This window comes from Aegilops tauschii, chromosome 3 (genome assembly GCF_002575655.3).
Source record: "Aegilops tauschii subsp. strangulata cultivar AL8/78 chromosome 3, Aet v6.0, whole genome shotgun sequence".
Lineage (NCBI taxonomy): Eukaryota > Viridiplantae > Streptophyta > Magnoliopsida > Poales > Poaceae > Aegilops > Aegilops tauschii.
This window is the reverse complement of record NC_053037.3, coordinates 259,753,004-259,779,502: the sequence shown is the minus strand read 5'-3', so window position 1 is coordinate 259,779,502 and position 26,499 is coordinate 259,753,004.

Below are 26,499 nucleotides of genomic sequence, written 5' to 3'. Positions count from 1 at the left end.
GAGTTCTTCAATAACTGCCACCAAGCTATAAAGGCTTCATGATGAACTATAATATGCAAGGGATGGAAAAGACAATTCCCGAGCTCTTCGCAATGCTTAAGGCTGCGGAAGTAGAAATCGAGAAGGAGCATCAAGTGTTGATGGTTAACAAGACCACTAGTTTCAAGAAAAGGGGCAAAGGGAAGAAGGGGAACTTCAATAAGAATAGCAAGAAAGTTGCTGCACCCGGGAAGAAGCCCAAGTCTGGACCTAAGCCTGAAAGTGAGTGCTTCTACTGCAAAGGGACTGGTCACTGGAAGCGAAACTGCCCCAAGTATTTGGCGGATAAGAAGGATGGCAAAGTGAAAGGTATATTTGATATACATGTTATTGATGTGTACCTTACTAATGCTCCTAGTAGCGCCTGGGTATTTGATACTGGTTCTGTTGCTCATATTTGCAACTCGAAACAGGGGCTACGGATTAAACGAAGATTGGCTAAGGACGAGGTGACGATGCGCGTCGGAAATGGTTCCAAGGTCGATGTGATCGTCGTCGGCACGCTACCTCTACATCTACCATGGGAATAGTTTTAGACCTGAATAATTGTTATTTAGTGCCAGCGTTGAGCATGAACATTATATTTGGATCTTGTTTGATGCGAGACGGTTATTCATTTAAATCAGAGAATAATGGTTGTTCTATTTATATGAATAATATCTTTTATGGTCATGCACCCTTGATGAGTGGTCTATTTTTGTTGAATCTCGATCGTAGTGATACACATATTCATAATATTGAAGCCAAAAGATGCAAAGTTAATAATGATAGTGCAACTTATTTGTGGCACCGCCGTTTAGGTCATATTGGTGTAAAGCGCATGAAGAAACTCCATGCAGATGGGCTTTTGGAATCACTTGATTATGAATCACTTGATGCTTGCGAATCATGCCTCATGGGCAAGATGACTAAGACTCCGTTCTCTGGAACAATGGAGCGAGCTACTGACTTATTGGAATACATACTGATGTATGTGGTCCAATGAGTATTGAGGCTCACGGCGGGTATCGCTATTTTCTGACCTTCACAGATGATTTGAGCAGATATGGGTATATCTACTTGATGAAACATAAGTCTGAAACATTTGAAAAGTTCAACGAATTTCAGAGTGATGTAGAAAATCATCGTAACAAGAAAATAAAGTTTCTACGACCTGATCGCAGAGGCGAATATTTGAGTTACGAGTTTAGTCTTCATTTGAAACAATGTGGAATAGTTTTGCAACTCACGCCACCTGGAACCAAACATCGTAATCACACTTTATTAGATATGGTGCGATCTATGATGTATCTTACCGATTTACCGCTATCATTTTGGGGTTATGCTTTAGAGATGGCTGCATTCACGTTAAATAGGGCACCATCTAAATCCGTTGAGACAACACCATATGAACTGTGGTTTGGCAAGAAACCTAAGTTGTCGTTTCTTAAAGTTTGGGGCTGCGATGCTTATGTGAAAAGGCTTCAACCTGATAAGCTCGAACCCAAATCGGAGAAGTGAGTCTTCATAGGATACCCAAAAGAAACTGTTGGGTACACCTTCTATCACAGATCCGAAGGCAAGATCTTTGTTGCTAAGAATGGATCCTTTCTAGAGAAGGACTTTCTCTCGAAAGAAGTGAGTGGGAGGAAAGTAGAACTTGATAAGGTAGTTGTGCCTTCTCTCGAATTGGAAAGTAGTTCATCACAGAAATCAGTTCCAGTGATGCCTACACCAATTAGTGAGGAAGCTAATGATGATGATCATGAAACTTTAGATCAAGTTACTACCGAATCTCGTAGGTCAACCAGAGTACGTTCCGCACCAGAGTGGTATGGTAATCATGTTCTGGAAGTCATATTACTAGACCATGACGAACCTACGAACTATGAGGAAGCGATGATGAGCCCAGATTCCACGAAATGGCTTGAGGCCATGAAATCTGAGATGGGATCCATGTATGAGAACAAAGTATGGACTTTGGTTGACTTGTCCGATGATCGGCAAGCCATAGAAAATAAATGGATCTTCAAGAAGAAGACTGACGCTGACGGAAATGTTACTGTCTACAAAGCTCAACTTGTTGTGAAAGGTTTTTGACAAGTTCAAGGATTTGACTACGATGAGACTTTCTCACTCGTAGCGATGCTTAAGTCTGTCCGAATCATGTTAGGAACTGCCGCATTTTATGATTATGAAATTTGGCAAATGGATGTCAGAACTGCATTCCTTAATGGATTTCTTAAAGAACAGTTGTATATGATGCAACCAGAAGGTTTTGTCGATCCTAAAGGTGCTAACAAAGCATGCAAGCTCCAGCGATGCATTTATGGACTGGTGCAAGCCTCTCGGAGTTGGAATATATGCTTTGATAGTGTGATCAAAGCATATGGTTTTATACAGACTTTTGGAGAAGCATGTATTTACAAGAAAGTGAGTGGGAGCTCTCTAGCATTTCTAATATTATATGTGGATGGCATATTGTTGATTGAAAATGATACAGAATTTCTGGATAGCATAAAAGGATACTTGAATAAGAATTTTTCAATGAAAGACCTCGATGAAGCTGCTTATATATTGGGCATCAAGATCTATAGAGATAGATCAAGACGCTTAATTGGAATTTCACAAAGCACATACCTTGATAAAGTTTTGAAGAAGTTCAAAATGGATCAGTCAAAGAAAGGGTTCTTGCCTGTGTTACAAGGTGTGAAGTTGAGTCAGACTCAATGCCCGACCACTTCAGAAGATAGAGAGAAAATGAAAGCCATTCCCAATGCCTCGGCCATAGGTTCTATCATGTATGCAATGGTGTGTACTAGACCTGATGTGTGCCTTGCTATAAGTTTAGCAGGGAGGTACGAAACTAATCCAGGAGTGGAACACTGGACAGCGGTCAAGAACATCCTGAAATACCTAAAAAGGACTAAGGATATGTTTCTCGTTTATGGAGGTGACAAAGAGCTTGTCATAAATGGTTACGTCAATGCTAGCTTTGACACTGATCTGGATGACTCTAAGTCACAAACTGGATACGTATTTATATTGAATGGTGGAGCTGACAGTTGGTGCAGTTCCAAGCAAAGCGTCCAGGCAGGATCTACATGTGAAGCGGAGTACATAGCTGCTTCGGAAGCAGCAAATGAATGAGTCTGTATGAAGGAGTTCATATCCGATCTAGGTGTAATACCTAGTGCATCGGGTCCAATGAAAATCTTTTGTGACAATACTGGAGCAATTGCCTTAGCGAAGGAATCCAGGTTTTCACAAGAGAACCAAACACACCAAGAGATGCTTCAACTCCATCCGCGATCAAGTCAAGGAGGGAGACATAGAGATTTGAAAAATACATACGGATCTGAATGTTGCAGACCCGTTGACTAAGCCTCTTCCACGACAAAAACATGATCAGCACCAAGACTCCAAGGGTGTTAGAATCATTACAATGTAATCTAGATTATTGACTCTAGTGCAAGTGGGAGACTGAAGGAAATATGCCCTAGAGGCAATAATAAAGTTGTTATTTATATTTCCTTATATCATGATAAATGTTTATTATTCATGCTAAATTGTATTAACCGGAAACTTGATACATTTGTGAATACATAGACAAAACAAAGTGTCCCTAGTATGCCTCTACTTGACTAGCTCGTTAATCAAAGATGGTTAAGTTTCCTGACCATAGACATGTGTTGTCATTTGATGAACGGGATCACATCATTAGGAGAATGATGTGATGGACAAGACCCATCCATTAGCTTAGCATAATGATTATTAAGTTTTATTGCTATTGCTTTCTTCATGACTTACACATATTCCTTTAACTATGAGATTATGCAACTCCTGAATAACGGAGGAACACCTTGTGTGCTATCAAACGTCACAACGTAACTGGGTCATTATAAATATGCTCTACAGGTGTCTCCGAAGGTGTTTATTGGGTTTGCATAGATCCAGATTAGGATTTGTCACTCTGAGTATCGGAGAGGTATCTCTGAGCCCTCTCGGTAATGCACATCACTATAAGCCTTGCAAGCAATGTGACTAATGAGTTAGTTGCGGGATGATGCATTACGGAACGAGTAAAGAGACTTGCTGGTAACGAGATTGAACTAGGTATGAGGATACCGACGATCGAATCTCAGGCAAGTAACATACCGATGACAAAGGGAATAACATATGTTGTCATTGCGGTTTGACCGATAAAGATCTCCGTAGAATATGTAGGAACCAATATGAGCATCCAGGTTCCGCTATTGGTTACTAACCGGAGATGTGTCTCGGTCTTGTCTACATAGTTCTCGAACCCGTAGGGTCTGCACGCTTAACGTTCGACGACGATTTGTATTATGAGTTATGTGTTTTGGTGACCAAAGATTGTTCGGAGTCCCGGATGAGATCACGGACATGACGAGGAGTGTCAAAACGGTCGAGAGGTAAAGATTAATATATTGTATGATGATATTCGGACACCAGAATGGTTCCAGAATGTTTCGGGTATTTTTTGGAGTACCGGAACCCCGGGGGAAAGTAATGGGCCTACATGGGCCATAGGGGAGAGGGGAGGCAGCCCACAAGGGGTGGCCGCGCCCCCTCCCATAGGGAGTCCGGATTGGACTAGGGGAGGGGTGCTGACAAAACTGTCCCTCAACCCTCTGTTGGATCAAGAGTTCGAGGGACGTTATCGAGCTGAATGTGTGCTGAACTCGGAGGTGACGTACGTTCGGTACTTGATCGGTTGGATCGTGAAGACGTTCAACTACATCAACCTCGTTAAACTAACACTTTCGCTTTCGGTCTATGAGGGTATGTGGACACACTCTCCCCCTCTCGTTGCTATGCATCTCCTAGATAGATTTTCCGCGTGATCGTAGGATTTTTTTTGAAATTGCATGCTACGTTCCCCAACATATTTATAGAGCAAAGAGGCGGTCCAGGAGGCCACCGAGGTCAGCACAACCCACCTGGGTGCGCCTAGGCCCCCAGGCGTGCCCTGGTGGGTTGTGCTCCCCTCGGAGCCCCCCTCTGGTACTTCTTTGGCCCAACAGGTGTCTTCTGGTCAAGAAAAAATCTCCAAAAAGTTTCGCTGCGTTTGGACTCCGTTTGGTATTGATTTTCTGCTATGTGAAAAACAAGCAAAAAAACAGCAACTGGCACTGGGCACTATGTCAATAGGTTAGTCCCAAAAATGATATAAAGTTGCTATAAAACGATTGTAAATCATCCAAGAATGATAATATAACATCATGGGACAATAAAATATTGTAGATACGTTGGAGACGTATCATGCACCATATTATCTAATAAAGTACAGTTATGACGTTTGGACACACCATTACGTTGTGGTGTTCCAGGTGGCGTGAGTTGTGAAACAATTCCACATTGTTTTAAATGAAGGCCAAACTCGTAACTCAAATATTCGCCTCCGCGATCAGATCGTAGAAACTTTATTTTCTTGTTACGATGACTCTCTACTTCACACTGAAATTCTTTGAACTTTTCAAATGTTTCAGACTTGTGTTTCATCAGTAGATATACCCGTACGAACTCAAATCATCTGTGAAGGTCAAAAAATAACGATACCCGCCGCGTGCCTCAACACTCATTGGACCGCATACATCGGTATGTATTATTTCCAATAAGTCGTTAGCTCGCTCCATTGTTCCGGAGAACGGAGTTTTAATCATCTTGCCCATGAGACATGGTTCGCAAGTATCAAATGATTCATAATCAAGTGACTCCAAAAGTCCATCCGCATGGAGTTTCTTCATGCGCTTTACACCAATATGACCTAAACGGCAGTGCCAAAAATATGTTGCACTATCATTATCAACTTTGCATCTGTTGGCATCAATATTATGAATATGTGTATCACTACGATCGTGATTCAACAAGAATAGACCATTCATCAAGGGTGCATGACCATAAAAGATATTACTCATATAAATAGAACAACCATTATTCTTCGATTTAAATGAATAACCGTCTCGCAATAAACAAGATCCAAATATAATGTTCATCTCAACGCTGGCACCAAATAACAATTATTCAGGTCTAAAACTAATCCCGAAGGTAGAAGTAGAGGTAGCGTGCCGATGGTGATCACATAGACCTTGTAACAGTTCCCGGCGCGCATCGTTACACCGTCCTTAGCCAATCTTCGTTTATTTTGTAGCTCCTATTTCAAGTTACAAATATGAGCAACCGAACCAGTATCAAATACCCAGGCGCTACTACGAGCATTAGTAAGGTACACATCAATAACATGTATATCAAATATACCTTTGTTCACTTTGCCATCCGCTTCCAGTGACCATTCCCTTTGCAGTAGAAGAACTCAGTTTCAGGATTGTGTCCTGCTTTGGGTTTTTTCCCGGGAGTGGCAACTTGCTTGCAATTCGTCTTGAAGTTCCCTTTCTTTCCCTTGCCCTTTTTCTTGAAACTAGTGGTCTTGTTAACCATCAACACTTGATGCTCCTTCTTGATTTCTACCTCCCCAACCATAAGCATTGCAAAGAGCTCAGGAATCCTTTTATTCTTCCCTTGCATATTATAGTTCATCATGAAGCCTTTGTATCTTGGTGGCAGTGATTGAAGAACTCTGTCAATAACACTATCAACTGGAAGATCAACTCTCAACTGAGTCAAGTGGTTATGATACCCAGACATTTTGAGCCTGTGTTCACTGACATAACTGTTCTCCTCCATCTTGCAGCTATAAAACTTGTTGTAGACTTCATATCTCTCAACCCGGGAATTTGCTTGAAATATTAACTTCAACTCTTGGAACATCTCATATGCTCCATGACGTTCAAAATGTCTTTGAAGTCCCGGTTCTAAGTCGTAAAGCATGGCACACTGAACTATTGAGTAGTCATCAGACCGCGTTTGCCAGACGTTCATAGCGTCTAGATTTGCAGGAGTGGGCTTGTCACCTAGCGGTGCATCAAGGACATAATTCTTCTGTGCAGCAAGGAGGATAATCCTCAAGTTATGGACCTGGTCCGTGTAGTTGCTACCATTATCTTTCAACTTAGCTTTCTCTAGGAACGCATTAAAATTCACGGGAACGGTAGCTCGGGCTATTGATCTACAACATAGATATGCAAAACTATAAGACTAAGTTCATGATAAATTTAAGTTCAATTAATCAAATTACTAATGAACTCCCACTTAAATAAACATCCCTCAAGTTTATCTAAGTGATACATGATCCAAATCAACTAACCCATGTCTGATCATCATGCGAGATGGGGTAGTCATCAATGGTGAACATCTCTATGCTGATCATATCTACTATATGACTCATCTTCGACCTTTCGGTCTCCAGTGTTCCAAGACTATGTCTGTACATGCTCGGCTCATCCAGTTTAACCCAAGTATTCTGCTTATGCAAAATTGTCTTACACCCATTGTATGTGAACGTAGTGTCTATCACACCCGCATCACATGGTGCTTCGAAACGACGAACTTTGGCAACGGTACATACTCGGGGAGAACACTTTTATCTTGAAATTTAGTGAAGGGATCATCTTATAATGCTACCACCGTTCTAAGCAAAATAAGATGCATAAAGGATAAACATCACATGCAATCAAAATATGTGACATGATATGTCCATCATCATCTTGTGCTTTTGATCTCCATCTCCAAAGCATCGTCATGATCTCCATCATCACCGGCTCGACACCTTGTTCTCCATCATTGCGTCGGGGTCGTCTCGCCAACTATTGCTTCTACAACTATTGCTAACGCATAGCGATAAACTAAAGCAATTACATGGTGCTTGCATTTCATAAAATAATTAAGAGACAACCCTAAGGCTCCTGCCGGTTGTTGATATTACAAAACATGATCATCTCATACAATAAAGTATATCACATCACGTCTTAACCATATCACATCACAACATGCCCTGCAAAAACAAGTTAGATGTCCTCTACTTTGTTGTTGCAAGTTTTAGGCTTCTAGCAAGAACCATTCTTAACTATGCAAAAAACCGCAATGGTGGTTATCAAGTTTGTTGTTTTAACCTTCTTCAAGGACCGGCCGTAGTAAAATTCGATTCAACTAAAGTAGGAGAAATAGACACCCGCCGGCCACTTTTTATGCAAAATAAGTTGCATGTCAGTCGGTGGAACAGGTCTCATGTGCGTGGACATGTAAGGTTGGTCCGGGCCGCTTCATCCCACAATATCACCGAATCAAAATAAGACGTTGGTGGTAAGAAGTATGACTATCACCGCCCATAACTCTTTGTGGTCTGCTCGTCCATATCAACTACGCATAGACCTGGATCGGATGCCACTACTGGGGAACATTGCATGGAAAACAAAAAAAATCTACGCACACGCAAGATCAATCTATGGAGATGCATAGCAACAAGAGGGGATAGTGTGTATACCTACCCTTGGAGACCGTAAGCGGAAGCATTTGTTAACGCGGTTGATGTAGTCGTACTTTTTCACGATCCAACCGATCGAGTACCGAACATACGACACCTCCGCATTCAGCACATGTTCAACTCAGTGACGTCCTCGCCTTCTTAATCCAGCAAAACGGCGAAGTAGTGGATGAGTTCCAACAGCACGACGACGTGGTGATGGTGGTGGTGATGCTATATCCGTAGGGCTTCGCCTAAGCACTACGAAAATATGACCGAGAGACAAAACTGTGGGGGGGGGGGGGCGCACACGGCTAAGAGATTGTCGTGGTTCTGTGTGGCGCCCCCTAACACATATATATAGCTGGGGGAGAGGGGAGCAGCCAGGAGGCGCCCCCAAGTAGGTCGAGTCCTACTTGGGGTCCTCCCCAAGCCGTGCCCCCCTTCCTTATTTGGGTGCGGGAGGAAGGCACGGGAGGGTGCCCCCCCCCCCCCGCTTTCCTTTCTCACATGAGGAGGGGAAGGAAGGAGGAGCCACCCTCCCCTTTCCTTCCCCTAGGGCCGACCAGGCAGGGAAGGGGCGCACCATCCTCCTTGTGGGCTGGTCGGTCCCCCCCTTTGGCCCATTAGGCCCATACACCTATTGGGGGTGTCCGGAACCCCTTCTGGTGACCCGATGACTACCTGGTGCACTCCGAAACTCTTCCGGTGTCCGAATATCATTATCCTATATATCAATCTTTACCTCCAGACCATTCTGGACCTCCTCGTCATGTCCGTGATCTCATCCGGGACTCCGAACAACATTCGGTCACCAAATCCATATAACTCTTATAACACTATATCATCAACGAGCGTTAAGCGTGCGGACCCTACGGGTTCGAGATCTATGTAGACATGACCAAGACACCTCTCCGGTCAATAACCAATAGCGGAACCTAGATGCCCATGTTGGCTCCTACATATTCTACGAAGATCTTTATCGGTCGAACTTGTGACAACATACGTAATTCCCTTTGTCCATCGGTATGTTACTTGCCCGAGATTCGATCATCGATATCTTCATACCTAGTTCAATCTCGTTACCGGCAAGTCTCTTTACTCATTCTATAATACATCATCCTACAACTAACTCCTTAGTCACTTTGCTTGCAAGGCTTCTTATGATGTCTATTACCGAGAGGGCCCAGAGATACATCTTCGATACTCGGAGTGACAAATCCCAATCTTGATCTATGCTAACTCAACAAACACCTTCGGAGATACTTGTAGAGCATCTTTATGATCACCCAGTTACGTTGTGATGTTTGATAGCACACAAGGTATTCCTCCGGTATCCGGGAGTTGCATAATCTCATAGTCGAAGGAATACGTATTTGACATTAAGAAAGCAATAGTAATAAACTGACTGATCAATATGCTATGCTAGCGGATGATTCTTGTCCATCACATCATTCTCCTAATGATGTGATCCCGTTATGAAATGACAAAACATGTCTATGTTTAGGAAACCTTAACCATCTTTGGTCAACGAGCTAGTCTAGTAGAGGCTTACTAGGGACACGGTATTTGTTTATGTATTCACACATGTATTTAAGTTTTTGATCAATACAATTCTAGCATGAATAATAAACCTTTATCATGAATAAGGAAATATAAAAAACAACTTTATTATTGTCTCTAGGGCATATTTCCTTCAGTTCGCGTCAATGCATGTCGATCTTGCACTTCACGTTCAGCTTTGCAAGCAAGATTGAATAAACGAGTGATATTATTATACTCCTTATACTCTAGAATGGTATGAATATCTCTATTTAATCCACCCATAAAATGTGCAAGCATAGCTTCATTATCCTCAACAATACCACATCTAATCATGCCAGTTTGTAAATCCCTGATAATATTCCTCTACAACCTTTTCCCTTGTTTTAAACGCTGCAATTTTTGAAGTAATTCACGTTGATAATATGGTGAAACCTAACGAGTATGCATAGAAATTTTCAAAGCAACCCAAGTAGTAGGGATATTATCATGATATAATGTACAATGTTCAGACCACCAACAGAAGAAAAACTAGTGAATTCACAAACAACAAAAGCAATACATCTATCCTCGGGATATTGTAAGCATGTGAAATGTTGCTCAGTTTCGAACTCACAAGTAAGATAGACATCAGGAATGTTTCTACCCTCAAACGGTGGAATATTAAATTTCAGTTTAGGAATATGGTCATAATCTCGTACCTGAGGTGGTGGTTAGCCCTACCTTTGCGATTATATGCATGAGGACAACCTGGTGGTGGTGCTAGTGGTTGCACGTAGTTCTGATTTGACACAACCTCGTCCTCGTAATCACCCTCGTATTCGTCGTACTCGTCGACAGTAGCAGTAGGAGCCGCCAAAGCATCAGCAGTAGTTGCGGCGACACAACAATGTTCGCCGGGCATAAGGGGAACACGCTTTGCTCCTCCTACTTGATTGGAGCGACGTGGAGGTGGTTGTTGTTGTTGCTGCTGCTGCTGTTGTTGTCGTTGTTGTAGAGGTGCGACAGGTGCAACCGGTGGTGCTTGTGGAAGACGCACGAGCAGTTCATTAAACTTGCCATCTAGCTTTGTTTCGAACGTCTTCTCAATGCCATCGATCTTCTCCATGGCCTCTTCAAATCTTTTCAGCACATCTTGCACCTGTTCAATCATCATTGTTGAAATTTATCATGTAACGCCTTGTTTGTCATGTTCTCCCAGTCAGTCTCACCGGCTTGTGTTCCTGCCATGGTTACCAACAGTAGAAACACACAAGAATGTGGTCCTACAAACTACTAGGAAGTGGTGGTGTTGTGGTGGAGAATCACACAAATCCGTTAAGCCAATTTCAAATTCTTACCCGTTCTTACCAAGTAGCAGGTGGTGATCGGCACCCGTGGTAGTCAAAACTTGTCAAAGCTTCGATAGAGCGATTGCCGGATGGTATCAAACGCACGACGTAGATGTATGTGGAGTTGGTAATATGGTCGCAAAAAAGGTCAGCAATAATCAACTCAGGGATGCAAAGTTGAATAAACGCTCAAAGACGGTACTATGCTGGTCCTAGGCTAGACCGTGCTAAGACACGAGCCTAGAACACTCGCAAAATCATGGCGTTGCACGTAAACAAAGGAGGAGCACATTCTGGAAAAAAAATCTTTTTTTGCTTGTTTGCCTCTTTTTTTTGCTCCGCAACAAATTTTTTCCAAATAAGTCTACAAATGGTCTAAAAACTGCCTAGCCAGAATTTTCCAGACTTAGTTCTTTTTAAATTGGAACTATTTTTCTTCTGCGGGTGGCATGGAAGTTGGGGTCCGACTTGGCCACGACTCATAGTATGGCGTGATCTGGAACTCGAAAACAAAGGAACAAATACTCGACTCGGACTGGTGGCGGAGATGAATCTGGTGGAACTCAGACTAGTGGCAGATATATGTCGGGGTGGTGGAACATGGACTGGTGGCGAATTTGCAATGGAGGTGGACTCGGATTGGCCTGATGGCGGTGGATTAGTATGGGAGGTGGACTCGTGTGGGCAGCGGATATGCGATGGTGGTATATGGAAGCGATGATGACGATGGTGCGGCGGTGGCGTGACAACTTGTGAATAGAACTCGGAACTCTAAAGGATTAGACACTAAGACCAGGAACCTGATACGACGATGCAACCGCAAATTCAACAAAGAAAAATACTGAAAATATTATGCAATGGCTCAGACCGATTTGGATATGATGAACTAACCTAATTTTTTGGCTTTTTTGTAGACTGTAGGTAGGAAGACCATATGCAATCTAGATTACGAAAAACTGGTAAAATCTCACCGAGCAACTTGGAAATCTGATACCACTTGATAGAGGCAAAGTTGACCCATCGGAGTAGACTTTGAAGATCCGACTACGAACGTGCAAGGATGTCGCGTCTTATCAACCTCTAAACCAACTCCGAGAGGTTATTGACCACGCCGGAGCATGATCAGTGTGACGCCCCCGATTCAATCGTACACTAATCATACACACAAACGTGTACGATCAACATCATGGACTCATGGGAAGATATCACAACACAACTCTAAAAATAAAATAAGTCATACAAGCATCATAATACAAGCCAGGGGCCTCGAGGGCTCGAATACAAGTGCTCGATCATAGACGAGTCAGCGGAAGCAACAATATCTGAGTACAAACATAAGTTAAACAAGTTGCCATAAGATGGCTAGCACAAACTGGGATACAGATCGAGAGAGGCGCAGGCCTCCTGCCTGGGATCCTCCTAACTACTCCTGGTCGTCATCAGCGGCCTGCACGTAGTAGTAGGCACCTCCAGTGTAGTAGGAGTCGTCATCGACGGTGGCGTCTGGCTCCTGGGCTCCGGCATCTGGTTGCGATAACCAGGTAGAAGAGAAAGGGGGGAAAGAGGGAGGAAAGCAACCGTGAGTACTCATCCAAAGTACTCGCAAGCAAGGAGCTACACTACATATGCATGGGTATATGTGTAAAGGGCCATATCGATGGACTGAACTGCAGAATGCTAGAATAAGAGGGGGATAGCTAATCCTGTCGAAGACTACGCTTCTGGCCACCTCCATCTTGCAGCATGTAGGAGAGAGTAGATGGTAAGTTCACCAAGTCGCATCGCATAGCATAATCCTACCCGGCGATCCCCTCCTCGTCGCCCTGTTAGAGAGCGATCATCGGGTTGTATCTGGCACTTGGAAGGGTGTGTTTTATTAAGTATCCGGTTCTAGTTGTCATAAGGTCAAGGTACAACTCCCGGGTCGTCCTTTTACCGAGGGACACGGCTATTCGAATAGATAAACTTCCCTGCAGGGGTGCACCACATAACCCAACACACTCGATCCCATTTGGCCGGACACACTTTTCTGGGTCATGCCCGGCTGCGGAAGATCAACATGTCGCAGCCCTACCTAGGCACAACAGAGAGGTCAGCACACCGGCCCGATAGTATAGCACAGCAGACGGACAAGAATGTAGGGCCACTGATGGAAAACTAGCATCCTATACTAAGCATGTAGGATTGCAGGTAAAGGTAACAACAGTAGTGGCAAAGACAGGCTATGCAGCATAATAGGATTAACGGAAAGCAGTAACATGCTACACTACTCTAATGCAAGAGTATAGAGAAGAATAGGCGATATCTGGTGATCAAGGGGGGCTTGCCTGGTTGCTCTGGCAAGTAGGAGAGGTCGTCAACTCCGTAGTCGAACTAGGCAGCAGCAGCGTCGGTATCGGAGTCTAGCGAGAGAAGAGGGGGAAGAAACAAAAAATATAATGCAAACATATGCATGACATGACAATGAGCGTTGTTAGTGAGGCCCAATCACGGTAGTAGGTGATACCGGCGAAGGGGGGAAACATCCGGGAAAGTATTCCCAGTGTTTCGCGTTTTCGGAGAGATGAACCGGAGGGGGAGAGTTGCGTGTTCGATATGTTAGGGGTGTGTGGTGAACGAACAAGCTGTGTATCCGGAATCATCTCGTCGTTCTGAGCAACTTTCATGTAGAAAGTATTTTCATCCCAGATACGGATTATTTTATATGATTCTCTAAAGTTTTAATCATTTTCTGAATTTAATTATTTATTTAAATCCAACATTATCCCGAACAGTGAATGATGACGCAAGCATGACATCAGAGTGATGTCAGCAGGTCAAATGGTCGGTTGACCAGTCAAACCAGACAGGTGGGTCTAGTGGGACCCACATGTCATTGTCAGGGGCACTAACAGGAGGGTTTAGACTAACTAAATGGGTTAATTAGAGGTAGGGCCCCACATGTCAGTTTAGGTTAATTAATTAGTTTTATTTATAAAAACGTTTTAACTGGTTTAATTACGCGGTGGGGCCCGCATGTTAGTGCCACTGGGCTGCCCCGTCAGCATGTTGACTGGGTCAACCCAGTCATCTGGGCCACCAGGGCCCACTGGCCAGCGACTAAGGGGTGGGGCCCGCTGAGCCACGCAGATGGCCGGCACCGGAGTTGCTCCGGTGGCCTCCCGCGGTGAAGGGCGCCGGCGAGCCTCGGGATTTCGCCACGGTGGCCCAAAACGGGCGCGACCAGGTTCTCTGGAACGGCCTCTTCGCGCCGCATCCGATGGAGGGGACCACAACGGCGGGGGTGGCCGGTATGGTCGCCAGCGATAAGGTCGGGCGGATGCCGAGGCTCGGCGAGTTCAAAGGCGAGGCTGCGGGGCACGGTTCACCGCGGGGCTGGGCGCGTTCGAAAGCAGGGGCTCGGGCGCACCCATTCGTGGCCTCAGCTGGGGTTGGGACGGACGGTGTCGCCGACGGCGTCAACCGCGGCGGACGCCGGAGTTCGGTCGAGCTCGGGAACGACGTTGCAGAGGGCAAAACGGCCGGTGTTGGCACCTACAGCACCTACGCGAGCTCACCAAGCGAATGGAGGCACGCTCAGGACCACTGGTCCACCGGAGCCTCGCCGGAGATGAGATCCGCGGCGGAGCATTCGGGCGCTACGGCGACAGCTAGCTAGGGCGCGCGCGAGAGAGAGGAGGAAGCGGGGCTCACCGAGCGGCACACACGGTGGCCCTTGGGGGGTTTAGTAGCTGCAGAGTCGTCGCCGGAGTTGGTGAAGAGCGGCGGCGAAGCTTGTCGGAGCAGAGGAGGAAGACGGCGGCGTCGTGGGCGTTGCGGTGGCTCCGGGCTCCAACGGGGTGCACCAGTCGAAGCAGCGGACGACGGCGGACCTTGGGGACACAGTGGGGCGGCGAGGTGGGCACGGTGGCCGTGGCTAGGCCGGAGCCATGGCGGCGGTGGCGCTCGGATGCGGTGGGGAAGGAGCGAGCGGCATGGATCTGAGGGGAGAGGGAGAGGCGCAGTGAACGAGGGCGAGAGCGGGGTGAGTGGGAGGAGGAACCGAGGAGGCGGGGGTGTGGTGACCTTATCCCCTCCTCGACGCCGGCGAGGGGGTCCGGCGGGGACGCGCCCCTATTCCGACCCTGGTCGGGGGAACAGGGAAGGGGAGGGAGCGACTGAGGGAGGCGGGCTGGGCCGGTCGGGCAGGCTGGCAGCGAGCTGGGCCGTCTGGTCCAGGGGGTCCTTTTCTCTTTTTTTTTTCTTTTGTCTTCTGCTTTTGTATTTTCTTTTCTTTTCCTTTTCTATTTTATTTAATTTAGGGCATTTAGGTATTTTATAAAATTGTGTCTTCTACACCATAATTACCTATGCCATTTTTGGCACTGCCCGAACATTTTTGTTTCAACTTTTGAAAACTTTTGTTGTTTGACATATTTTGAATTTGACTTTTGAACAGGTTTTGAACTAACGAGAGTTTAGTAACAGTAAACAGAGATGACATGGCATCATTAGGAGAGTTTTACTGTAGCCTAATTATCCGGGCGTTACAAATCTCCTCCACTACAAGAAATCTCGTCCCGAGATTTAGGAGGTAGAAGGAAACGGTGCGGGGTATTCATCACGTAGGTGATCCTCGCGTTCCTAGGTGGCTTCATCTTCAGAATGGTGCGACCACTGGACTTTGAGGAACTTGATCGCCTTCTGACGTGTGCGGCGTTCAGCTTGGTCGAGAATGCGGACCGGATGCTCTTTATAGGAGAGGTCCTATTGCAATTCGAGCACTTCATGATCCACTGCTCGGATTGGGTCCTTGAAGCATCGGCGGAGCTGTGACACGTGGAACACATCGTGAACCTGAGAAAGGTTCGACGGAAGTTCAAGTTGATTTGCCACTTTTCCACGCCTTTTGAGAATAGTGAATGGGCCAATATAGCGAGGAGCTAGCTTGCCCTTGATCCTGAAGCGGTGAGCACCCTTCATTGGTGTAACTCGAAGATAAGCCTTTTTGCCGGGTTGATAGACCATGTCTTTATGTTTACGGTCATACTGACTCTTCTGACGTGACTGAGCAGTCTTGAGATTCTCACGAATAATGCGGACTTGTTCTTCGGCATGTTAGATAATATCCGGACCAAAGAGTGGACGTTCCCCAGTTTCTGACCAGTTCAGAGGGGTTCAGCACTTTCGTCCATATAACACTTCGAAGGGGGCCATCTTTAGACTAGCTTGATAGCTATTATTATAAGAGAACTCAGCATACGGGAGAGATTCCTCCCATTTCTTGCCGAAGGAAATAACACAAGCTCGAAGCATGTCTTCGAGAACTTGGTTGACACGTTCAACTTGCCCTTGCGACTGAGGATGAAACGCAGTACTGAATGACAGATGAGTTCCCATAGCTTCTTGAAAACTTGCCCAGAATCTTGAAGTGAATAAGCTGCCACGGTCCGAACTGATAACCAACGGAATACCGTGAAGTGAAACAGTTCTGGACATGTAGAGAGTTGCAAGCTGACTAGCAGTGATCGTTTCTTTGACCGCCAGAAAATGTGCAACTTTAGAAAGCCGGTCAATGACGACAAGAATAGCATCATTACCTTTCTACGATTTGGGAAATCCAGTGACGAAGTCCATCTCAACATGGTCCCATTTCCATTCAGGAATAGAGATAGGTTGCAGAGTTCCAGCAGGCCTTTGATGTTCTGCTTTGATACGACGGCAAACGTCACACTCAGCAACATAACGAGCAATGTCTTGCTTCATATTAGACCACCAGAATCTCTGACGGATGTCTTGGTACATCTTTGTACTACCAGGATGGATACATAGAGGCGTATCATGAGCTTCTTTCATAACTTCCTGAGTCATATCCAGGTTTTTCTCTGCACATGGCACCACTAGGCGGCCCTTGAAGTACAAAGTGCCATCATCAGCAATAGTGAAGAAATGAGGGCTTTCCTTCTGCGAGGTAGCGCTTAATCTTGTGGGCTTCAGAGTCATATCCCTGTATTCTCTTGATGGAGTCCAAAAGATCTGGTTCGACAGCCAGGGTATTGAGGGAACCCTGGGAAACAACCCGGAGGTTCATCTTGCGAAACTCCTTAGGAGGGGGAGCGAGTGCACCCGGAGGAACAATATGGAGGTTCAGCTTTCTGAATTCTTCAACAAGCGAGGGCTGAACTTTGTGAACCTGGAGGTGGTTGCAGTAAGACTTGCGGCTCAAGGCATCAGCCATTACATTAGCCTTGCCTGACGTATAGGAAATACCCAAGTCAAAGTCTGCAACAATCTCCATCCATCTCTGCTGACGGAGGTTCAGGTCTGGCTGAGTAAACAGATACTTCAGACTTTGGTGGTCAGTGAAGATCTCGCAATGATTACCGAGAAGGTAATGTCGCCACTGCTTCAGCGCATGAATGACATCAGCAAGTTCGAGGTCGTGAACTGGGTAGTTCTCTTCGTGAGGGCGCAATTGCCGAGAGGCATAAGCAATCACTTTGCGGTCTTGCATTAGGACACAGCCTAATCCTTGACGGGAAGCGTCGCAGTAAATGATGAAGTCCTTCTTAGTATCAGGTGGAGCAAGCACTGGAGCAGAAGTCAACTTGTCTTTGAGTGCCTGGAAACTTTCCTGACATTTGTCTGTCCATTGGAACTTGACTCCCTTATGCAACAGGTTAGTCAGAGGCCTGGCGATCTTGGAGAAGTTCTCGACGAATCGACGGCAATAGCTGGCGAGACCGAGAAAACTTCTGACTTGCTTAACGTTCTTGGGAGGAGTCCAATCAAGGATAGCCTGGACTCGTTCAGGGTTGACGGCAATACCATCCTTAGAGATGACATGCCCAAGATAGGTTACTTCGGGTAGCCAGAATTCACATTTGGAGAACTTGGCATATAGTTGATGCTCTCGTAGCTTTTCCAGCACAAGACGAAGATGTTCAGCATGTTCCTCTTCGTTCTTGGAAAATACCAGGATATCATCCAGATAAACCACGATGAACTTGTCGAGGTAATCCATGAATATATAGTTCATCAGACGAGAGAAGGTGGCTGGAGCATTGGTTAAACTGAAAGACATGACGGTGTACTCGTATGAACCATATCGAGTCACGAAGGCGGTCTTTGGGATATCCTCTTCACGAACACGGATCTGGTGGTAACCCAACCTCAAGTCGAGTTTAGAGAACACTGATGAATCAGCCAGTTGATCATACAGATCATTGATCCGAGGAAGAGGATACTTATTCTGAATGGTAGCTTGGTTTATAGGACGGTAGTCTTGGACCAATCGGTTTGTCCCATCCTTCTTCTTGACAAAGAGAGAAGGTGCTCCCCAAGGAGAGAAACTTGGGCGAATGAATCCTTTGCGAAGAGATTTGTCGATTTCCTCCTTAAGCTCAAGGAGTTCATGCGGCGGCATCTTGTAGGGTCGCTTGGCTATAGGAGTGGTGCCTGGTTTCAAGTCGATGATGAATTCGACAGCTCTAGCAGGGGGAATCCCTGGAAGTTCTTCAGGAAAGACTTCGAGGAATTCACGCACGACGGGAATGTTTTCAATGCCCTCGAGTGGTGCAGCGTTCAATGCATTCAATGCATAGAGCCTTGCCTCGGCATTTTGCACCAGATGAGCTTGGTAAGTAACTATTTCATCTGAAGGGTGTAGTAGATGGACGGTCTTAGTGGCGCAAACTATAGAAGCAGTATGCGCTTTCAACCAATCCATCCCCAAAATGAGGTCGATGTTAGACGACTTCAGGATAATGGGAGAGGCATAGAATTCCAGCCCTTCGATTTCCACGGGGACGTCGATGCCAACCATGGAGGTTTGACACTGTCCCACAGGGGTTTTGACCACTACCGAGGTGTTCATCTCCTCACATTTAATGTCATGCTTGTATGAAAAATCTTCTGACATGAATGAATGCGATGCACCTGTATCAAATAAAACGGATGCTGGTACTGAATTTACGAGGAGTGTACCCATCACAGTAGTAGGCTGGTCTTGAGCTTCGTTCAGATGTCACGCCCAAGATGCGACCCTATCCTAAAGGAACACGAAGGTCCCACCAAAGGATAGAAGCGCATCTTGAAGACGCTTTTGCAAGGTGGATATCATTACATCAACATTACATAATATTTGGGGATACATACAAGGCATACAAATGCCGCAAGAATACAACAATACATCATACATAAGATCAACATCCGACTACGGATGAAACACAAACAGAAACTCCAACGACATCCACCCTGCTAGCCCAGGCTGCCGACCTGGAACCTATCCCCTGATCGAAGAAGAAGCAGAAGAAGAACTCCAAAACAAGTAACACCGCTCTCGCGTCATGATCATCGCACAACCTGTACCTGCAACTGGTGGTGTAGTAATCTGTGAGCCACGAGGACTCAGCAATCCCATTACCATGGGTATCAAGACTAGCAAAGCTTAAAGGGAAAGGAATGGATAAGGTGGTGAGGTTGCAGCAGCGACTAAGCATGTATGGTGGCTAACTTACGCACATAAGAGTGAGCAGAGAAGCAATGGAACGGTCGTGAAACTAGCAATGATCAAGAAGTGATTCTGAACTCCTACTTACGGCAAACATAACCCAGAAACCGTGTTCACCTCCCGCACTCCGCCGAGAAGAGACCATCACGGCTACACACGCGGTTGATGCGTTTTAATTAAGGTCAAGTGTCAAGTTCTCTACAACCGGATATTAACAAATTCCCATCTGCCACATAACCGCGGGCACGGCTTTCGAAAGATAATACCCTGCAGGGGTGTCCCAACTTAGCCCATTATAAGCTCTCACGGTCAACGAAGGATATTCCTTCTCCCGGGAAGACCCGACCAGTCTCGGAATCCCGGTTACAAGACATTTTGACAATGGTAAAACAAAACCAGCAAAGCCGCCCGGATGTGCCGACAAATCCCGATAGGAGCTGCACATATCTCGTTCTCAGGGCACACCGGATGAGCCAGACGTCGGGTTGGCATAGACCCTGGTTGCCCAGGGGGCGCCGCACATCGCTCGGTTTGGACCAGCACTTGGAGAAGCACTGGCCCGGGGGGTAAAATGAAGATGACCCTCGAGAGAGCGACTCCCAAGGGAAAAGAAATAGGCTAGACAAATGGTAAAACCAAGGTTGGGCCTTGCTGGAAGATTTTATTCAAGGCGAACTGTCAAGGGGGTCCCATAAATCACCCAACCGTGTAAGGAACGCAAAATCCGGGAACATAACACCGGTATGACGGAAACTAGGGCGGCAAGAGTGGAACAAAACACCAGGCATAAGGCCGAGCCTTCCACCCTTTACCAAATATATAGATGCATTAATAATATAAGAGATATTGTGATATCCCAACATAAACATAATCCAACATGGAGCAATCTTCATCTTCACCTGCAACTAGCAACGCTATAAGAGGGGCTGAGCAAAGCGGTAACATAGCCAAACAATGGTTTGCTAGGAAGGGCGACAAAGGTTAGAGGTTCATGGCAATTTGGGAGGCTTGAGAAGCAAGTGAATAGGTAGTGCAGCAAAGCGATAGAACGAAGCAACTATCATCGCAATGATAGTAATGAGATCCAAGGTGACGGTCATCTTGCCTGAAATCCCGCTAGGAAGAAGAACGAATCCATGAAGAGGATGAAGCCACGAAGACGAACGAATCCTCACGTTCGCAACGACACGGGAACTATCGAGAAGAAGCACACAACAAGGTAAACACACCATGAACAAGGCATGATGCTCAACCAAGAATGATGCATGACAAGGCTATATGAAGCTACACACGGCAAGAGATGAAGCATACAAGATCAACACATCAAAGCAAGTTTAAATGAGGCCGGAAACAACGTATAACAATTCCGGTAAGTCCTCACATGCAAATTTCGAAATTGGTCCAGAACTGAATAAAATTTATATTCAAGTTGTTAAACAGCAATTTAAAGAGCACCATGATGATCTACATGAAATTCTAGTCAAGTTACATATAAAGTTCATTAGATTCGGAGCTACGGCCTAGAAGATATGAGCAAAACAAGTTAAACATGGCATTGATGCAAAATGCATACAAACATCAAGCAAACACCTCAAAACAAGGATGCAACATGATAATATGAAAGTACATGCAAATCTAAGCAAGTTTCATATAGAGCATGCTCAAAACGGAGCAACGGTGCAACACATACACTCCAAACCAGATATAACAACAATCTGACGAAAACAACAACTAGGCATAAAACAAGCATCAAAACGATATGCTACAGCACCTCAATATGAAAACAAAAGGCATGGACATGATGTACAGGTAAAGCAAAACAAAACATGAACACTGAGCTATCTCCAGAAATCACTAGAACATGCTCAAAAGGATATGGCAAGATTGCAAATAATAACAGGTTCACAGACTTGGCAGAATTACTGGACATGACAGAAATAGCATCAGGCAGCAATGTTCAGAGCACGAAATCAACAAGCTACAGGAACTTAACATGGCAAAACAAGGCATGGCATGAATCTACTCAAAGCATATAACAAAAGTCCCTTACTGACCATAAGCCATAAAGGACCAGAAGGTATGATGGCAAGCATGTAAACATAGCAAGTTTTGTTAACAGGTTCCAGACTTGGCAGAAAACAGAGCATGGCAGAAACAATAATATGAAGGCATCTTGGTGAGCTTGATGCACTCACTACAAAGCAATGCATGACAAAACAAGCATACCTACAGCGAGATGGCATGTTTAAGAAGCTATCCATGGCAAGAGAAAATACATAGCATGTATGGATCAATTACAACAAGCTTGGCAATATTGCATATCATGTTAAGAATCTGCCAGAAATATTTTATAGCAAAAGTAGAGCAAGATTGAGTCATGCTATGGCACTCCATAATTGCAACCAAGGGCAGGAATGGATCAATTACAACAATATCTACAAAACATCCTTACTGAACATTTCCAAAAATATGCATGGATCTCTCTGTAGCATCAAGTTTACATGGCAACAAAATAACAGCAGACACCTGAAATCAGAAACATTACGGGGCCTAGTTTGCATGCTTGTGCTAGTCCCCACAGAGATCAAAAACTACATGGCATACACCACTGGAAAGATGGCATGGCATACAACAAAACACATGTAAAGCTCATACTTATAAGATGCACAGATTAAATGATACAAAAATAACAAATCTCCAAGTTCTGCTAAGAACCAGAAGATAACAGCAACTAGCACTCTTGCAACGATGATTAGGGCATCAAGATGGACCCTATTGAACATGGTGCAATGGAACAAAATGTAGAGCATCACGAGACGAACATTTTGACATATTAGACGCGCGAAACGGAGCTACATGTGAGGAGTTATGATGCAGAGAACATGGCATGATAATGTAAAAAATACTGGGACTTAGAAATATTTCGGGGTCAACCTCGTGTACGCACGGAAAACGATGGGCGGTGGAACTCGCCGGAGACGAGGCAGAGGCAGCGCTGGGAGGCACGGGGAGGCGGCCCCGGCCCGGATCTGGCCAGATCCGGCCGGCGGCGAGCTGGGACGGCGGCGGATGGGCGGCGCCGGCGACTTGGCGGGGCGGGGAGGTACGCCGGGCGGCGGGCGGCCGCGGCGGAGGAGGCGAAGGCGGCGGGGCGGGCGGCGCACGCCGGTGGGGCGGCGAGCCGCGGGCTCGGGCGCCGGCGTGGGAGGCGCGCGCGGAGGCGGCGGGGTCCGGCGCGGCGGCGGCGGGCGGCGAGGGCGAGGCGACGGCGATGGCTGGCGGGCTCGGGCGGCGAGGCGGCGGGCGCGCGCCGGCCGGCGGGGGCGCGGGCGAGCGGGCGCGGGATCGGGCCCGCGCGGGCCCCGGATGGGCTCCGCGGGCCGCGGCGGCGATGAGACGGCGGCGGGTGACGTGTCGCCTCGCGATTGGTCCGGGCGACGTGGCCGGCGGACATGTCCGGCGCGGGAGGATTGTGTCCGGCGGCGCGGAGGGAAGAATGTTTGGGTTCATCTGCGCGAAAAAGGAAGGGGAGGGTCTATATATAGGTAGAGGGAGCTAGGAGAGTCCAAACGAGGTGCGGTTTTCGCCCACGCGATCGTGATCGAACGACCGAGAGCATGGCGGAGACTTAGAGGGGTTTTGGGGCTGGTTTTCAGGGGGTTTTGCTGCAACACACAAAAGGATTTTGCGGATGCCCGGTTAACCGTTGGAGCACCGAACGACCTCCAAATGGAACGAAACTTGACCGGTGGTCTATCGGTGGTATACCAAGGCCACTTGACAAGCCTCGGTCCATTCCGAGAACGTTCAACACCCGCACACGAAAAGAAACAAGAGGGGTGCGCCGAAGGAGATGGGAGTGCCGGATTGCAAAACGGACAACGGGGAAAATGCTCGGAAGCATGAGACGAACACGTATGCAAATGCGATGCACATGATGACATGATATGAAATGCAGATGATGACATGGCAAAATGCAACACGCGAGCAAATGACATGGCAAGGACGGCGAATAACTGGCAGACACCTGGCGCAACGGATCCGGGGCGTTACAACACTCCTCCACTAACAAGAGATCTCGTCCCGAGATCTTAGGACCGAGACGGAAGGGAAACAAAGGGATGAGGTTAAATAAGAACAAGAGAGAGAGGCTGAACAAAGTCGAGAATATCCGAAAAGAAGAGAGGAGCGACGAGAATGACGATAATCAAATGCTCACGGAATCAGGTAGAATCTGGAACCACTCCGGTTAGAACGAAATAAGAAAACGTATACGACTGAAAGGATTAAGGCAGCACTCCGGCTGAAACATTGATGAATAGAACATGAACTTGAGAAATGGGATGATACCTGACTTGAGGAACAACACAAAATCTCCGGAAGACTTGAATTAATAGAATGAGAAGAACGGGAAGAAAATGACAACTTGTGCCACGAATGAAATAGAAAGCAACCTAAGTAGAAAGGATTGAACGGAGTTGTTGGAAATTCAATAACAAAAGAATAAGCTTGTTGTGGACTTATAGATAACAACTCAAGATCAGAAGGTGATAACCGACCGCAAGCGGAAAATATTGCGTAGTTGAGAAGAACGAAGAAATACAAAACTCCACTTCAAGAGAAAACAGAGAATTATTTGCACTTCGAGACACGAGAAGAAAGATACTTGAACTCCACCGACAAAATCTTGATGAACTCTTGAAGAATGAATTAAATCATGAAGAACCACCATGAAGAACTCCGGTAACAAAAGAATGCTGAGATAAAATGAAGGAAGAAAGAATAAGATGAGCCTTGCGGTGATTTAGATGGAGGTTCCGACGAAATCGGCGAGAAGCTTAAAAATCCGGGAAAGAAAAGATGAAAACACTTTGAACCGAGAATGTGATAAGATGAACAATCTCCAAAAGAAGAGAGAAAAACCACTTGAAGAAAGAAAAATAAGGATTACGTTATGCTTATCCTCCACCGATTAAATCGATGAGAAACAATGGATTTGCATACCACTTATTCGCGTTGGAAAGGATTAAAGGGAGATGTAGCGCCAAAACTTGAGAAAATCTTTGTGAACCACCGGTAGGATTTGGAAAGAACGACTTAATTGATATGATAGCGTCAGAAAGAATCTTAACGAACCACCGTTAGAATTCAAAACTGACTGACGAAGGAGGATGACTCACCGGGAAAATAGGAAAAGCACGAATATCCATGAGGGAATCAAGATGCAATTGAAAGAAGAGATCGCGAGCTGATGAAGCATGCTTGAACGCAGCACCGGAAGAATATGAAGACGAACGAAAGGCATGAATATAGAATGATCGGAGAACGGATTAGAAAACTTAGAAGGACGAAATATTCTGAAATAGATGGCCTTCCGATGATCGAGAGAGAAAGCAACTCCTGAAATGCGTCGGGTGGGTGAAAAGAATTGCACGACTAGAAACAATTGAGAGGATAACGTCAAGCTAGCGACATGAATCTTCGGGAGAACGGACATGATTTAAGAGAAACTCTTCTCGGTCTTCGAATGTTGAGAAAGATGACGAGAAAACACCAAAATTGATGAGATACTCCGGGAGAATGAAAATCGAAGAGGTAGAGTCAACAATGAAAATAATTTGAAATTGATCTTGGAAAGGCATCTGACTGATGAAATTCATTCTTACGTCAGACTTCGAAAAGGATTTGAGAATATCTCCAAAAAATTAGAAGAGTCAGGTAAGATCCTGGGAAAAGACCTGTGGGTTAGGGTCCGTTGAAAAGAAACGCCGTTCAGAAAGGATTGTTGAGGAGATAGATGATGCACCGGAATAATTGAAACATTTGAATGAGGTGACACCCTCGAATTAATTCGAACACAGACGAATATCCTGAGATGTCTTCATCACTCCGGAACGATTAAATGATGAGAGGGGAACGAGCAACGGGAAACATTTGAGCCAAGGAAAGAAAATAATCACCACCGAAAAATTGGAATTGAATCCAGCGGAGAAGAAAAGAGATGAAGAATGTCGAACAAGGCAAAAATTCACCGGTAGAAATAATTGAGGAAAGACAGAAGATACTCCGCACGAATGAAATAGGTGCTTGAATAGCGGCTCAGACTCCGGGAATAAAAGGGGTGGGAGGGCGGGAAAAACAACGACAACTTGGAAGGGGAAATCGATGAATAGCTTTGAGGAGAAAAAGCATCGGTTGAAATCATTGAGGAAAGAATGCAAAGACTTCGCACTTGTAGAATGGATACTCGATTACAGACTCCGGTTCCGAGAAGAAGAAGGGAGGGTGGGTGGTAAAAACCAAGGACAACTTCGGACAGGGAAACAACATCGGAAGAGAAATAACTGAGGACTGATCTCACAAAAGATGACGAGGACCGAAAACACTCGAAGAGAAATGCGCCGGATTGAAAAAGGATGGACAACGAACGAAAACTAACCACGTGATCCTAAGAAAAATTTGAAGGGGAAGAGAAGTAAGTCGAAACACCTACGTCAAGATTTCTCACCAGAGCGACGAAGGGGCAGAGGAGTAAAAAGAATTCCTACTCTCCGATATAACTAGACTCCGAAAAAGTTTTCCTTCTAGACTCAACAACGGCCAAACTACACGATCAATCAAGGGGGGCTCCTAGGTCGGTCGAGGCTCTGATACCAACTTGTCACGCCCAAGATGCGACCCTATCCTAAAGGAACACGAAGGTCCCACCAAAGGATAGAAGCGCATCTTGAAGA